General features: G+C 45.5%; 1 protein-coding gene and 1 long non-coding RNA gene across 3 annotated transcripts in view; both read left to right on the top strand.

The window, feature by feature from the left end:
• The window catches only part of centrocortin (cerebellar degeneration-related protein 2-like), a 34,734-nt gene that overhangs the window by 10,120 nt on the left and 7,783 nt on the right, over positions 1 to 16,831 (top strand). The gene's annotated exons all lie outside the window — the stretch shown is intronic.
• LOC148934917 (uncharacterized) lies at positions 6 to 13,875 on the top strand. The gene is made up of 2 exons (XR_016140997.1): positions 6 to 558; positions 2,070 to 13,875. It is a non-coding gene; the product is annotated as an uncharacterized LOC148934917 (long non-coding RNA).

Genomic DNA, 16,831 nt, shown 5'->3' with positions numbered 1-16,831 from the left:
TAAAAATCACGATTTCCTTCACGATCCCCGCGAAAATCCGCGCGCGCGCGCGCGCACGCTTGGAGGATCGATACTTATCGATGTTCCACGCGCCCCGCGATATTAAACGCGAATATTCTTTCAAAATGCGAGCGATCTTTCGAAGATCTTTCGAAATCCTTGTGTCTCTCTCGGAGGTGTCACCCTCGTGATACTCCGCGGGCGTCTCCGGTGTCAAGGCCGCAGCCGCTCGTCTCGCCGAGGATGCGCAGGTGCGACCGGCGTCGGAATCGCTCGGAGAGTCGCTTTTCGAGGTCGGCCCTTCGGGACGTCTCGAGACGCGACGGATCGATGAGGCTGTGCGACGAGTCGCGCACGTCCATAGATGAGTGTACATACATGTGTATGTACAACGGAAACAAGATGTATCCGTGAACCCGAACGTGAAACGCGCGCAAAGTCCGATATACCATATATATCTCTCTCCTCATTGTGCCCGATTGCGAAAACGAGCGAGCGCAAAAGTGCGCGCGAATCGGCCGTGAGAAAATAATATCGCGCGGGATATTAAAAGAAATGGTATCGTAATCGTATTTGTTTCAAGAGCGATTCGCGTTCGACGCCAATCCCTCGTCCCTTGGAAACGACAGAAATTATCCTCGCGTGCGTTACGTCGGGACAGAACGGCCGTGGTCGAGGCGGCATGACTCATCGATTTGTCGCGCAGTACGCGCACCCGTTGTGCTCGTGTGCGCCGTGAATGCAAGGCACATCCAAAGCGTCGATCTTCAAAATTCCCTCTTCACAATTCCCTCGCAGTCGCAGATCTTCACCGTCAAGATGAGACGAGAAACTCGAGAAGTCGTTTTCGAGAAGCCTATTATCTTCCGCGAATCGATACTTTTATTTTTAAAGGATTAACTTCGTCACGTGACCACCATTCTCATAATATGGAAAAATATGCACGTAACAACTCATGCAGCGATTATTCGAGTAAGAATCTGCAATCTTTCGCAGAATAGATCTCACCGCTGATCGGCTACCGTTCGCGCTCATTGACTCTTGAACCCGCGATTAATTGCGACGAGAAGGAGAGACAGAGACAGAAAGCTCGATAAGCGGTAGGTTACGCGTGATTAAATTTTATCATCACGAGTGCGACCTTACTGCTATTTTCGTCGACGATTTCCGCTCGATTGATCGGCGAGCGAATCCTTCAACAGTTATTGACTGAACATGCTTTTCTTAGATGGAATGTAATCCAATACGATTTACGATACTTCACAACGAATAAAAGTTAAGCTTTTTGTGATCAATATATATATATATATATATATATATATATATATATATATATTATATATATATTGATATATAGATCAAGAATACATTCAAATGACAGAACAGAAGTGGAGTAATAGGCATTAACACGATGAGACAGAATCTTCGAATGCCTAAGGATCTTTTTATTTCTAAATTTATACAAAATTTATACAAATTTATTCAAGGAAATAATTTTTGTTACCTATATACCTGTTATACGAAAAAAAAGCTTTATTAAAATTGGGCCAACTACAGATCTGAAAATAATTTTCTGAAATCATCAAAATAATTATACAGGACATTCAGATTAATTATTAGGTTATCAAAAATCTTGCTTAAGCGTCTTACGTAATTATTTTATCAAAACAAAATTATATATTTGTCTAAATTTTTAGATAACTTCAACAAAACTGTTCTTCCCGCGTATCTTCAACTGAACTTGAAACGTCAAACCGATCCAAAGTCAGGTCTATCTTTCCTCCTCGAGCCAACAAGGATTTCTTCTTTGCGAGAAGTATCACTTCAGCCAGCCTTAAGCTTTCCTTTTTGTTATTTAGTCCTATAGCGAAATACACGCCCATAGCTATCCTTCATTTTCAGCCGCAAGCGTCGTTACGTTACGCCTCTGCTCGATGTGAAAACGCGATCTCAATTCCCTCGTACGATATATACGAACGTGAGACGAACGCGCGCAGCGAGAGGATCGCGTGTAACGCCAGAAACGCGAGAGTTTTATGATGGATATTGATCGGCGGCGAATATTTTAGATTCGCGGAGCCTGCGCGCGCGGCCGTCGCTCGGCTCGATGAATTCACAACGCGTTGCGTTAATACAACATGAAGAAAACACCGCCTGCGAGACGGCCGATAATTTACGGAAGAAAACAACGCGACGGAGGGCCTGTAAATCGCCGTCGATGATTTCTTCGCCCCCCCCCCCCCCCACCTCCTTCTCCTCCTCTCCCCCCCCCCACTCTGTCCCCGCGGAGTTCGCCTTTCGAGTGATTTAGCCGCGCGACGACATTAAAGTCCTAAGCGACTGGCTCTCGGGACACGTACGTATAGTATCCTATTAAGCTATTAAAAGTGGTCGGATAATAGAACGCGGGCAAAATAAATAAAGCATGATGATTTATGCAAACGACTCGCGCCATTGCCGGTCGCGTTCTGGTTGCTCCTTCCTCCGGTAGGCTCATGGCATATCTAATGTCGTCGGCGAGGAAATGACGGTTGCGCATATTTATGATCCACGCTCGGGGCATTCGCGCATGCATCTCTCCTCCGGTGCTCCGCGTACTCTGTAAAAATGGTAGTATGTGGGGCACACATAATATGCGGCCCGACCGACTTGACCGCCCGTGGCAGATGATTAATCGATAATTACAACGCGTCCCGGAAAAATGCTATCGATTAGGAGCGAAGGCGTATCCTTGCAGAAATGTACATCTTTCACTATACTTGAATATATGTGTGTGTGTGTGTAGTCAGCAACATCTTTTTATTTTGAATCGATATAAAAAGTAAAAATATTTTTGTGTGGGAAAGCTGCTGAAACATATCTAAAAATTGGGCCAGATACAGATGTCAAATGGTTATGCAGATCGTTATAATATTAATTAATTTTTATTATATTTTATTTTTATAATTTTTTGTTATATTCTTTTAGCAATATTAATATTATAAATATTAATATTGTAATATTAATTATTGGAATATCAAACATTTTTACAATAGTAAAATCATCATATACGTCCTCTATAATCATTTTAATAGCTCAACAAATTTATTTTCAGATTTGTTTCTTGCCAAATATAAATATACTCTACCGTACTCTGCAATTATCCGACCTGTTCGTAAATAAATCTGATATGTACGCAAATATATAAAATGGATTGGTAAAGGAATAAAAGCAAACGTGCGTCACGATCGTGTAGTTTGTCTTTCGTATCTAAGGGTTAATCACCTTGAGGGACGAAACCCTGCTTGGTGGGTTGCCATGAGACACCCTTTCCGATGTTTCTCGTACACGTCATGTATCGATCGCCTCGATGCGATGTTCTCGAGAATCTAATAACAGCTCTAAATACATGAGAATATTAAATGAAAAGTTGCGAGACTGTCTTTCTCGAAAGCACCATAATTTCATACTATCTATCCTAGCGCGAATTATATCTAATTTTAAAGTGATGATTACAAGAGCGGATAATTGGCGGATAAATTTAATTTAGAAAAGAGAGATTTATCGGATTTATAGATGATGTTTTGTTTGAAATTAGCTATCTTATCGATGCGACAATGAATGTTCTTTGTACTTTGAACATCACCCGATTATTATCCGACATATATGATTCATAGAAAAAACAAATTAATCTTAAATCATTTATTTATAAATAAGAATAGCATAATTTTCTCAGAAAAATTTTAGTCTTTTGATTTAATTGAATTTGATGCAAGTATAGATATTCTCTCATATATGAGCAAGAATATTATAATCTTCTTATAGAAGATTTTTAATTTTGAGTCGAATAAAAGTAATATTTGCATCGATACAAATTCAATAAAATTAAGACTAAAATTTTTAAAAATATTATAATAATCTTATCTACATGAGAGCATTTGTCTTGATTTAAGATTAATTTTCCTTGCATGCTCGAGTGATAATTTTCGAATAAGAAACAGCATCGCAGACATTATAATCGGTTTGATGAGCTCCCTCAATTAAATGTATGATTGATTCCATATAAATTACTTAAAAAAATAATAATTTCCTCGTAGATATTTAACGATTAACATATAAATGAAACAATGTCGTGCAATCTTCTACTCCGAAGTAATAGGATCGATATTGCAATCTCTTTTTCTGTATCTCGACACTTCAATAGGTACCTGGTAATACGGATGTCTCTATTGTTGTCGGACAGCACCATAAAAGAATCTCGGGAGACGAGAAAGGAAATCAAACTTTCTCGTCGCGTCGCCTGTAATCAAAATATTATACACGCTTATTGCCGTCGGCTTCGAAACACGAGCTCCTATTGACTTTTACGCGTAAATAGATAGATAGACCCCCCCCGCCTCCTTCCCTCACCAAACTCCCGTAAGTCTACAACAATTACGGGGATAACTTTAAAACTGACCCCGATCGAATGCGATGGAAGCGAGACGACGTTAAACCTGGTCGCTTCTTGTCGGAAGCACAAGTGTGCCTTTCCAGGGTCTCTTATCGATCGTCGTTTGTCTTCGTATTGGTTGTCGGTATATACTTCTTGATTTCAATCCCTTCGTATTTCGGTCTGATCTATTTTTGCCATTTGCTGTTTTTGTTTAGACTAGTCTATCTGCTTTTCTTATGGTGAAAGCCGCCGGCGATAAGAGCGTTTTCACAAGCTCCCTCCCTCCCCCCCCCTTAATTAAGGGGGCTGTAAAGAAGTTGAATCACTTTTAACGTACTTTCCGAGTTTGTTTAACGTTATCGTACATTATCGAACATTGCGAGACCTTTCACTCTAGAAAGTATTAAAATCGTATGTCACCCTCGACTGAGTGTATTTAAATTATAATTAATTGAGTGGCATTGACATATCGATGTCGATAATGATTTAACAGTTTTCGTACTGTCCACGGTGAAAGGAGGTGGTGATCTAGTTTCGAGAAGGGTTCCACCGCGATCAAAATTGGCACACTGTATACTTTCGTAAATGACTCTTGTCAACTCAAGTGGGAAAATAAGATCACCATTCTAAGCTGACGCAAATTGGTTGCACGTACGAAAAATTAAATTTAGAAGATATTAAATGATAAGTGGGAGAAGGCAATTTGGCGGATTAAATCTTATGTATCTATAATAACTTGATTTTTTATTGAATTTAAATTTATTTATTAATTTACATTTTAATCTTTATCATTTTTAGTCTTTTTTAAATTTTACCTATTTTGTACATATTTATTTTATAAATTTGGAACAATTGCTTATATCACGAATTATTGCCAAATTATTCTTGACGGATTTACGACGCAGGAGTTCCAAGCTGTAGCTAAATTTTTTCCCTTTTAATAAATCGGTAATCAAATTTGTGAAAAAAAAAAACATTAAGTCCTTTAAGAAAAAAAGAGAAATCTCGCACGAAATTGATCGATGAGAAGAAACGATGGCGTGAGATTCCCCCGTAAGCACACGTCAGTTCCGTTCCGTTGGCTCCAGCTTCCATAGAATTGAAGATTTCGTGCGACAGAGATATTGCTCTGACACGTAGTTCATATCGGCGATACTCGTTAAACCGGAATTCCGGTGTTTAGAGCGCGTTATTGAAATCGGGGAGAGAGAGAGCGAGTCCGGGCGGCCGCAAAAAAAAGGCGGCTGCCGTTAACGCGTGTCGTACATCAACATCGGTCCGCGAACTTTCCAATGTCGTGCACCTTCGTTTACCTCGCGGCCAAATGGAGCGTACTCGTGTCACACATGTCTGCGCACCCGTCCGCATTTATATTAGTTATTTTCGGTACGGTAAATACGGCCGTCTTATCGATTCAACCGTGTTAATTAGCGATCGCGTTTTCTCGAGCGACGGCCAATGTTTATCTAATCGCGAGGAAAGTCTCTCTCGCGCCTCTTTGACGAGGACTTGATTCGATTATAATTATCGCCTCGGGAAAGGAGGGAGAGAGGGAAGATCCTCCGTTTCTCCCTCGCGCAATTGGAGATGATAGGGAAGAGAGAGTCTCTCTCTCTCTTTCTCTCTCTCTCTCTCTCTTTCTTTGCTGTGCGAACATTGTTTTCTTCCTGTGAGTGAGTGAAAAAAGGAAGAGGGACTTCTCTCTATCTCCAGCCGCTAAACCAGTCTGCTATACTTGGTTATCCGTGATCTCAGTGATCGATTTATAAAGTTATCAAGATTATTAAATTAAGCCTTTATTAACTTTGACACATAATTTCTCCGGAGTTCCGCAATCGCGGCGCGATTGCGCATCCGCATTTGAAGACTTCCAGCTCAGAAGCCCATTTCAGAAGAGCTTCCCGCGCTCTCACATATTTTTTGCCGTCCGCAAAACATTTCCATTTGCTATTATCTCCATTAAAAGCAAATCGAGATCAAAAGCAAATCTCGTAAGAGCTACATAGCCTTCCTTCGCTTGCGGCGCGAGCCGGCTCGATTAATCGAAACGTTTTAGAGAGGAACCCGCACGACGGCTGCCTCGCGTAAAGCCATCACGTTCTTGACCCCAGGCGGGTCGACCGGCTAAAACCCCCCCCCCCCCCCCGATAGACGCAGGATCGTGTTACGCTCGTGTAACACTTCGGCGCCGATCTCGCGCCGATCGGCCGGACGGCCGAACAGCGGCTCCCGCGCGGCTCCGCTCTGTGAGAACGTACTTGCGCGGGTATCACGATCGTCTAATCCGGATGACGAGGTCTCGTCGGCGGTGTATCGGCCGCGCGGGAGAAGCAAAGGAGAGCCGCTGCATTTTAATCCGGCGACGAGCGGCCGGCGCGCCGCGCCGGCACGAATCCGATCGGACGTCGACTCTTCGTTCGCCAGGCGGTTATATGCCCGGTAACGGTACAAGATGCAGCTTGCACACTCGCGGCGCACTCACGATGACCGAGGGAGGCTCCCCCCCCTCGTAGTAGAAATGCCTATCCTCGCGTAGAGGAGATGTATATACAGCCGGCGAACCTCCGTGACCTGGAACGGAAAGGCTCTCGGACGGCCGGCACACGGCGAGTTCCCGGCGAGTTCCCGCCTGGGATATCGACGCGGGTATATGTACGCGCCCGCAAGACCGCGCATACACGCTCGCGCGAATCCGTCGATCGCTTGTTAATCCGTCGATCGATTCAATGGGTTTTTTTTTTTTTTTTCAATCGCGTGCAAAAATTCCACCTCCACCACGGTGGCCTTCCCTTCTCATAACTGCGGAGTAACGTAACCGTTACACTCGTCGATAAAATTATTTAACTCTGTCTCGATAACGCAGCTTAATCTCGTGGGAGAGAGAGAGAAAGAGAGAGGGGAGGGGAAGGGAGGGGAGAGGGTCACGAATATCTGTACAGAGAGAAAGAGAGACAGACCGTAAAGATAGAAAGTCGATGCAGGTGCGCGACGGGAAATAGCGCCACGTTGATTGGCGTATATAAAACTGACAATATTCCGCATAATTATTCGTCGTCTTAAGCCGACAACATGTGTGATAAGCCAGATATTTATCGCGCGCCTAGGATGCTCTCTCACGGGTTATCTCCGGCGGGAAAATTATTACGGCGATAATCCCGGCGTCACCATACACGCGGCATTTCCGGCCGATGACTCGTAATGTTCCGGCAATTAGCGCGCGTCGATCGGTCTTTTCACGAATAAATAAATCTTTCCTTATCATCGAACGACCTCGTTAGAATGTCTCTCTCTCTCTCTCTCTCTCTCTCTCTCTCTCTCTCTCTCTCTCTCTCTCTCTCTTCCCGCGTGACGAATCCTGGCGATCGCCGGACCGATCGCGGTTTGACCTAGATGCATGGCTTTATCTCTCTCTCTCTCTCTCTCTCTCTCTCTCTCTCTCTCTCTCTCTCTCTCTCTCTCTCTCTCTCTCCTCTCTTGTTGACCGTGCACCTCCTCCTGCGACCCGCGGCAACTCATTACTCATTCGCGCGAGATCCTCCCGCGGAAAGAGGTACGGCTATTCATTCGCAGGTTCCTGAACGGATCGGTTCCCGCATTGTTATTTATACACCGCGCCGTGCCTCGTTACTCGCCACGCCGCGCCGCGCCGCGCCGCGCCTCGTCTCGCGGTGTGGGCGCACATTTTTCTCGCCCGCGGGCCCTCATCGAACGGGTTGATATGCGTTCACTGGGTGAGCGTACGGTATGCGGTATGCGCGCCTGTTGCATTCCCGCGCCGCGCGTTAGTTCGCACATACTCGCATACCTGTTCCAGTTCCTGGGCGTATATCATACGCGCGCGCGAGAAAAATGCGCTCGCCCGCCGGAATCTCGTCGCGGAAGGTCGGGACGGAGGGGGAGTCGGAAGACTCGCGGCACGCGGCCCCGCGCGCGCGATTGAGAAAAGGCGCGGAATCGCGCCTCCCTTACGAACGAGGTGCGTATCGTTTCCACGTGCCATCAGGCGAGACGCGTACACCGCCGGTGTTACGTCAGCGGGAAAAGGCCGAATGTGGAACGAATTATAAAAATCTCGCAACACAACGAAGGTCACGCTCGGCGTACCGCGCGAGATTGTTGCGCGAACGAAAGAATTATGCACGCACCTATAATAGGACACGTATAAATAATGGATTTATCGATGTATTTTCCTTTCCTTCTTTTTTCTCTCTCTCTCTGTCTCTCTCCTCTACTCGGCGCCTTTCGCGAGCGGCGACAAGGCGGGTCTCAAAGATGAGAGGATCCATCGGTTGTCCGTGTATTGCGTGGTCGGGTGCCAACTCGGAGATCACTCCGAGATCGTCTCGGCGTGGCGCGAAAGAAAAAAGAAAGAAAAATCCAGGCTGATGTATGCGCACGGAATGGTAACGCTTTCTCGCCTCCTCGCGCGTGGAAAACCAAAGTAATTTTCGTGAGAGCAATTTACATTTCCGGACGGTGTTTAATACCATTGGCGGTTTCTCGACTCTTTCTCGTCACGCACGACATCGCCATAAATCGTAGTAGCGGTATTACTTAAACCTTTGGCCGATCGCAATGCAAATCCGATCGATTACGTCGACTCCGGAATGCAATTCAATAGAACGTCGTCGTTTCGCGCCGCGAAGATCGGACTCTCTCTCGAGCGCGCGCGCGCGCGCGCAAAAAAGGGAGAGAAAAGGAGATGTCGGTGGCCCCGATGCAGCTCTTCTTTTTTCTATCGTAATTCGACGCCCATAATTTGCCCTGGCATTGTTACGTCCATTTCTCTCGTTATTGACGACGCGTGATATTATACTTGGCAGCGTGCGTCTTCGCACGCGACGCGGCCACCCGTATGATTTTTGATGTCGAGCGCCACGCACGCGGCGAATTTTATTATTCCTTCTTCTCTCTCCCAACTCGGGTATCATCGTGTCACGCACGATGAATGCGATGATAATGATATTCGAATGCTGAATGCGCTTGTTTATGTGAAAATGTTTAACATAATATTATTAACATAACATAATATATAGCCCGGAGATGTGTATGTAAAATTGTAATACAAAATGCCATGTAATTTATCAAAGGTCTCTATTTTATTAGATGTAATCAATGACCTTGTTATGCTGAAATTGTATGTTGATATATTTTTATGCGTGTCATCTTTTAAAATAGAATTATATATATATTTTTTTTATAAAACAATAATGTAGATACAGAAGTATCAAGATATAAAGTTATCATAAAATCAATCATTTACGAGATATTTTATATTTTAAATATAAAAATATAAAATATAATATAATGTAAAAATATGCCAAAGTAAAGTATAAGATATTTTATAAACTATTGATTTTTTAACTTATAACTTTATTTTGGCAAATAAATCAATGTCGTAATATTGCGACTTTCTACAATTTTTATTCTAAACATTTCTGTACTTTTGCGCAAGCAAAAATAATTTGCGAGTGATTTCAGTCATCAAGTTAGGTGACTCATCTCTCCGTATTTCTCCGTAACCGCAGATGTTTCTCTCTTTCTTTTTTTTTTTTTTTTTTTTTGGTAAACAAATGAGTCTATTACGAGGCATAATGCGCAATCAATGATTCAAAACGTTCGACACGAAAACGACGATTTTGCGTGCAATCGTGCGTAACGACCAGGCCGTGGGTGCGCCGCAGAGCGCTCTTCTTTTTTTTTTCTCGACTCGTAGAAAATCCAGCTCCGGAACCGTGTAAGATCCTCGATTTGCCGCACAGTCCGGCGCGAATCGCCGGCGGTGCATCGTCCCACGCAGGTCGGCGCGAATTTTTGTGAAAGTAAAAGACCCGCGCGAAGAATTCAGCCCGTGCACACACACACACACACACACATACACACGTGCGCGCGGCCGGTGAATGACGTTTGGCACACTGACTCGATTTTACGTCGGCGCATCGCGCGAACGTCCTCCTGGCAGCTTCGCCAGGATGACGTTACGTCCGTTGCGTTATTAATGGAGGACCGTAGTGAGGCCGGCGTGAAAGAACGGAAAATAATATCGCGATCCGGACGGCTCACGTTGTACACACGGGTATTATTCCTCGCAATCGCTACACCACCGCCGCCGCCGCCGTGGGAAGGTGTCTGTCCGTGCGAAGAGGATGTGCGCCGCTAACGAGGCTCTTTCTCCTCCATTGCGAGACATTTCGTCGACCTCCAACCGTAACGAAGTGCCAAATTACGCGAGGCAATTCTCGCATCCTGAGCGCACACCGCCCATTATTCTTTCTCTCTTTTAATTCCCTTCCCCTCTCCCTCTCAAAGGGAGCGGGAGGGGGGGGGGGGACAATTAGAATTCTCCGCGTGTGGAAAATGGCGCGAGGGAATTTTTCTAGAATTTCCGCGGGAATTATCGCGCACGTATTTCTGTACATGTGATAATCTCGCTTACAAAATCGCTGAGTAAAAGGACATCCTGTGCGTGCAAACCTGAGCAAACCGGGTATCCGCTCCGTACGATGTTAAGCGGCGGATTAATTACCCACGCTCGCGTAAATGATAATAACGCCTCGGACGTGGAAATCAAATTAGCATATCACACAGAGATAGGCATCTCAGGCGCCATAATCCAGCGATTATATTCCATCCAAGGCGGGAATGTCTAATATCCTATACTATGCATCCCTACTGTGCGTTGCCCGCGGAACATCCCGTAACGTTGACCTTCTTTCTCATCGCACTCGGAGGCTATCTGCCGTGTGTTACGGGGCTTTCTGATAGCCGACCGCGGCACGATATCGATACACCTTATCTACGATCGACTCGCAAAGCGCGATGGGAATTCTACGAGGCCGTCGAAATTGTTCTCCGCTCTTGAATTCGCAGAGCGTGGGGAGGAGGAGGGGGAGGGGGGGGGGGAAATACGAATTCGAACGTTCTGCACGAATCCTCTTCAAAACAATATAACCCAGGAAGTGAATTTTTCTCGACGGCGAATTTATTTCGCGGAACGATATCAATATCCTCCCCTCCGCTCGTATGCATAATTCTCTTCCTTCCTGCGCGGTTTACGAGGCAGACTCTGAATCTTCTCGTAGAATGCGCGCATAAGCATCCGTCTCGCTCGTTTCTCTCCGTGCAGAATCGCGGAGAATCACAGAGCCGAGTCTTCTTCCCGCACCCACCCCCCCACCTTTTGGGGGAGGAAGGGGGAGATTGAAAATTTCGTCTCTCGATGACTTCGCATCTTATCTCAGGCGCTTTATTACCTCGCTTCATTTGTTCGAATGAAATCGCCGGTTCTCACGACGCCGGTAATGACGTCGCGACGCGACGGCATCTCGTTAATTGCTCGGACCGGGGTACAAGGAGCAGATTCGCACGCCGGGAGATATCGCTTCCGTTTTCCATCCCCCGACGACGCCGCGTTTAAATGGAAAAGGACAACGTGAAATTGCCGTGAAAAATCCGCCGTACAAAAACCGGCGCGGTACTTCCGCTCGCTTTCCTCGCGCTCTCGTCCCGTTTATTGCGCGACCACTTTTTCCCGATTAAATTACGAAGGTGAAACGGACGGAACGACCGGCCTTGAGTCGATGCGATCGATTGGACACGTAGATTAAAGGAGATTAAACTTCCGTTTAATCCTCTCCGCTTTGCCTCGGTCTTGTAACTCCGTTAATTCCATTCGTAATGAGATTAGGCGCTATGAAGAGAGAATAACACCCGCCGCGATAACTCGCCGAGCTATTGGTATTAACACAGATCGGGACACACGATCGATCGCCTTAAAAGCCGACGAGATACGCGTAACAATACCGGTTACGTCTTAATAGAACGAATGCGGCATAATGACTGATAATTATGTGTGAAATAGCCAAGGCCGATTCGTTCTTTCGGCGATTGAAAGTAACCGAGATACTTTCACTCGACTTCCTGCCCGAGTAATATTGTCGAAAGAGCACATCCGGTGCACCTTCTTATCCAGTTTTTCTATCGAAAAGAAAAAAAAAAAAATAGGGAAAAAAGAAATCCCGAATGAACTCTCGGAGTCGAGAATTGCGAACGATCGGCCGGTTGTCTCGATGAGATTCAGCGTCCTACAATATCGGATAGCGACTTCGGAATGCAACTTTAAAAGTTTCCTTTAAGAGTTTCGTAGCTGCTCGTATCTTTCCCGAGGCGGAGTAAACGGTAAAAGGTTCCGAGACGCCAGCTATCTCGCGGCTGTTTCCCGGGGGCTGAAACTCAAGTCAAAGAGAGCTGGAAAGTGCGCGGTTAGACGGCAACACGAAGACGGATATACTCTCGCTCGGTGATTGAATTTCCTTCGTCATCTCGCAGTTTCTGTTTTGTGCAACAGAATTGCCGCGCCGATATTTCTGATTTGTCCGACAGCTGAGTTGTGCAGCTTGTCGATTTATCCAAGATTGATCTTTTCCGTACCGAAAGTATTGTGTGTACATCTCTCGCAACAACACAGATACATGTGTACAAATCTGCTCGAGGATAACGATAATGGATAACGATGAATTATTCGATTATTATTACACGGGAAGTCATTACCGTACACCGTGTCGGCTTATTAAATGGGGCAGCTACGGCCTGGAACTTCGTCAGGAACTTCGTCAAGTATGGCGAACGCCAAAGCGCAAAGGGCCGTTGACTTTGGCGAGCGTACTTGAGAATTGCCCCATAAAAATGCCGACTATATGAATACCTAACGAGTCGGTACGCGCGCAAGGAATACTTCAGTGCGAAGTTCTACACGAAATCTACGTTCTATTCTAAATCATCTCACGAACAATCGTGAAAATTACAGAACAATTGTGACATTAATATTTCAAACCTTTGTGCTTTTGTACCCTTACACCGTCGACATAACAGGACATATACAATAAAAAAACAGAATATTTACAATGAAAAAATTGCAAATTTTTCTAGATTGTATTTAAAAATGAAATGCAAAATTTTACGACGATCTAGAACATGGATCAAAAATTATTTAAATATAAAGTAAAAATGTGCTTTAACAGAAATGTAATTAAGAAATAATGATAAAAATTTTTTTATACAAGTACTTATTCTAAAAAATATTTTAAATGTATGATTTATGTTAAAGTTTTTTGCGATGCAGAGATTAATTGTGCTGTAAATAAAAATTAAATTTTTATTAAGAATACAAACGAAACGAGTGAAAAAAAAAAAACAAATAAGATTCAATTTTTATTTACAGAAAAACTAATCTCTGATTTATTATTATTTTATAGTACGTATATTCTATATGTATGTATTTTATAGTATGTTGTATCGTATTAGAGTTCACTTCTACTTATTTATTTAAATAATTACCAAACCAAATTTCAAACATCCGTTAAATTTTTGTTTTATTTTTAATTATGATCTAGAACAATCTATCATAATTAATATAAGTTTATCATAATTGTTTTATAAATATGAAAAAAAAAATTATAAAATTAGATGTAACACATCTCTAAATCTGCTAATCTACTTTCTGCATCCGACAAATCTTTTCGCTACGGCACAATTGAATTAATCGAGCAACAAGTACTACAAAACATAAATGTTGAATGCCCAAAGTCGTCTGTTCGTGCAAGTGATAAAAATCAGAGAATCCTAAAATCCCTTCCACCTTCTCCTTCACCTTTCCGCTCGAAACTTCACGTGTACTTTCTTCCAGCGTGTTTTCGACGGCGTCGTTGAACCACGAATGTTTTACGTTCGGCTCGAAACAATGATGGGAACACGGCCCACGGGATGCTTTAACGCCGCGAGTGCGCTGGTTCCAGTTACCGGTTCGGCGAAAAAGACGACGAAGAAGAGGAAGAAGGGAGCGAAACCGGGGAACGAGCGGGAGGCCGGGCGGGCGGACGGGTGCATGAATGGCATTGCGCTACCACGATTCTACAGGCATTCGAATCTCGTGTGCCACGCTCGCCTTCTCTCCGCCCACCTTCTCAACCGCGCCGACGTGCGCTTTAATTATCGCATTAGCGATATTATCGCCCGCGGAACGCGAAAGTTGGAGAAAAGTTCCAACAGTAACCGTCAGCCGCTGCGACAAGATCGAGCCTTACCTCCGCCCGCCGTGGAATCGGGTCCATGTCCCATTAGCAAACGAAATAATTGAATCGTTTCTACCGATGATTATCGTTTTCTTTTTTTTTAAGAGAGCGGCACACGTTTCATCGCTCCCGATCTCTTATTTCGCTCCATTTCGCTTCACGTAGTGTTGCCCTCTCTTCCCGTCCTCTTCCCTCCAGACACCTCTCCTCTTTTTTTAGCACGCCCGAAAACAGAAGTCTGAGGTAATTTTGAGTAATTTTCTAAGTATTTTGAAGCATTTTACGATCTTTTTTTTTTTTTGCAGAAAAATCATAAAAAGTCATCAGAATTTCTGTGTAGAGTCTCCAAGAGTTTTGTATAGAGTCGTCCATTTTTTTGACTCGTCAATTCTAGTTTTGAAAATTTTTGATACGGCCATCCCGGTTTCTCACGTGACGTAATCGCAGGGCGCTGAAGTGCTACGGGCTAATGGCCCACATGAACCGGTATCGGGACACGTAGGCGGAAGAGTTTGCTTAAGCGAACACGCGGTGAACGCGGCGAAATCAAAAGTCGGAAACAACATTTCGACCCGGGCGGAAGAACGCGCCAGAGTCGCGTGTTCCGCGTGCGGAGGACGTGCGCGGGAAGCCGATCGCCGTGATGTTTCGACTGGGATATGACCCAGGCGACCTCGACATGTTGGAATAGAATCTAAATCCCCCTCGCCGGGTACTTTCTCCTGAGAATATTCCGGGCGAAACGTTATTAATCTCTTCATCGGGAGCGACGGGGGCGGCGCGGCGGAACGGAGGGGGGGGGGGAGGAGAAAAACGGGGGAGGGGGGAGCCTATTGTTGCGGGATTTGAGCGGTGCGCAGGTGCATCGGCTTGACCTTTCGAGCGCATAAGGAAAGTGCAAGCCCCGAAACGTTTCTCGTTCCAGATTATCCGACCGGCTGTCGGACGTTTACCTCGCGCGGAACGAGTTTCGCGTATCGCTAACGGCTCGCCGAACGCTCTAATTTGGTCGTCCGCTTATCCCCCGATAAGTGCGCACCTAACGTATAATTTATCCTTTATCCGTCCCCGCGAACTTCGAGGAGAAAAATATTAAATATTATTACGCAATCGACTTCGTCTACCGGCCTACCTATATAAAAGTGAGACTTTCACCGCGAGCAGGCGTAGCGGGTCGGGAATCGTTATCGCGCGCGGAGGGGGGGGGGGGAGGGGGGAAGAGGGGGAGGGTTAACGCGGAGGCATCGGCGCGATTGATATTTACGTCGTTGCGAGTCGGGCCCCCTTGAGGAGTCACGCTAAGTAATGAAGCGAGCGTGATGACGATGAGAGAGAGAGAGAGAGAGAGAGAGAGAGAGAGAGAGAGAGAGAGAGAGAGAGAGACGAGCCTGTTACTCGCTTCTGCCCCCGCGGACCGCGATATTCGCGACGAGGTTGCTCGTTCCGCATGCACGCACGGACGTCGAAACGAGGTACTTTCTGGACGAGAAGCGGACGGATCCCGTCATCGATTTCTCGCGTAACACTTTTCCCACACGCACATGTGCACATTCCCCGCGTTGGCGAGCGTCTTACGCGAGAACGGCTTTGTTAGTAATTGCCGAGGCTTAAGGGTCAACGGAACACGTCGAAGATTTATCGTCGCTCACTTTGGCGACTCCTCCGCACACGCATGGTCTCTCCTCCCCCGCCCCCCTCCCCCCCTCCCTCCGCCCCCCGTCCTCCGTCGCACCGGTTGGTTCCCGATCGTGTTAAGTTCCCTACGACACGATGTAACGGCGAAACGTCAAAAGCGGAAAAAGATAAAATATTTTGCGGCTTTTTCGTCGATCACGCTACAGCGGCGGTATAATAATCTGCGTGATCTCTCGTGATTACGCGAGTAACGGGGCCACCACCAGGCTGATGTTTTCGGAGGCCGTTGTTGCGGGAGGTCGAATCTGATTGCAGGTTCATTAGAAACAATGGAGTTTGCAATGGATTCGCTCGAAAGCAATCGGATAGAATGCGAAATGTATAAACGATTTGCCGAACCGCGATGCGGTGCGGTGCGGTGCACCGTGGGATTTTCTGCTCCGCACGAACCATGGATGTAATCCTTCGGATATTATCCTCGAGCCCTTCCAGAAACGAGCGCTTCTCGCAACGCTTCTCGAACACTCCCTCGGCCTCGGTTTTCACTCGGCCTGACAACTTGTTTGTGAAAGATACGCTTCTCGAGTCTTGGCATTCTGGAAGCCGGGTCGACCTGTGTTTTACCGGTCGTGAACGTGATATACAAAAGCATTGACCTGTATCGCTAAAGACGTATCGCTCGAAACGAAGTCAAAACGTAGATGAACGTAGT

The sequence above is a fragment of the Pogonomyrmex barbatus genome, unplaced genomic scaffold (assembly GCF_055798465.1).
Source record: "Pogonomyrmex barbatus isolate J1 unplaced genomic scaffold, ASM5579846v1 scaffold7, whole genome shotgun sequence".
Taxonomy (NCBI): domain Eukaryota; kingdom Metazoa; phylum Arthropoda; class Insecta; order Hymenoptera; family Formicidae; genus Pogonomyrmex; species Pogonomyrmex barbatus.
Note: the sequence above shows the minus strand (reverse complement) of the source record. Positions and strands in the feature narration are given on the sequence as shown.